This window comes from Olea europaea, chromosome 10 (assembly GCF_002742605.1).
Source record: "Olea europaea var. sylvestris chromosome 10, O_europaea_v1, whole genome shotgun sequence".
NCBI classification, from domain to species: Eukaryota; Viridiplantae; Streptophyta; class Magnoliopsida; order Lamiales; family Oleaceae; genus Olea; species Olea europaea.
The window spans coordinates 21,799,790-21,800,572 of record NC_036246.1 but is presented as its reverse complement, the minus strand read 5'-3'; positions in this window follow the sequence as shown (position 1 = coordinate 21,800,572).

Genomic DNA, 783 nt, shown 5'->3' with positions numbered 1-783 from the left:
AATCACCTTTCCATGTTGCATCAAAACACAACCCAGGCCCTGTTTGGAGGCGTCACTATAAATTACAAACTCATTTGAACCTTCGGGTATAGTCAAAATAGGAGTTGAGACTAATCTCTTGTTTAAGTTCTTGAAAACACTTCTCACATTTTTCCATCCACTGAAACTTCGCACCCTTTCGAGTCAACTGAGTCATTGGACCTGCTATTTTTGAGAAACTTTCAATAAATCTCCGATAATAGCCGGCCAATCCTAAGAAGCTGTGAACTTCACTTACACTAGATGAGCTAGACCAACTAGTTATTGCTTCCACTTTAACTGGGTCTACTTCAATTCCTTTGGTGGTAACCACAAGACCAAGAAAACCTATGCGATCGAGCCAAAATTCGCACTTCTTGAATTTGGCATATAATTTCTCCTTCCTCAAGGTATCAAGTACTACTCGGAGGTGTTCCTCATGTTGCTTCCTATCTTTGGAGTACACAAGTATATCGTCAATAAATACTATGATGAACTGGTCCAAATACTGATGAAACACTAGGTTCATTAGGTCCATAAATACCGCAGGAGCATTGGTCAAACCGAAAGGCATGACAGTGAATTCGTAATGTCCATAATGAGTCCTGAAAGCAGTTTTTGGTATATCGGTTACCTTGATATTCAGCTGATGATACCCCGACCTCAAGTCAATCTTTGAAAACAACGTTGCACCCCTTAACTGATCGAATAAATCTTCTATTCTTGGTAGGGGGTATCTATTTTTTTATAGTTAAATGATTCAGT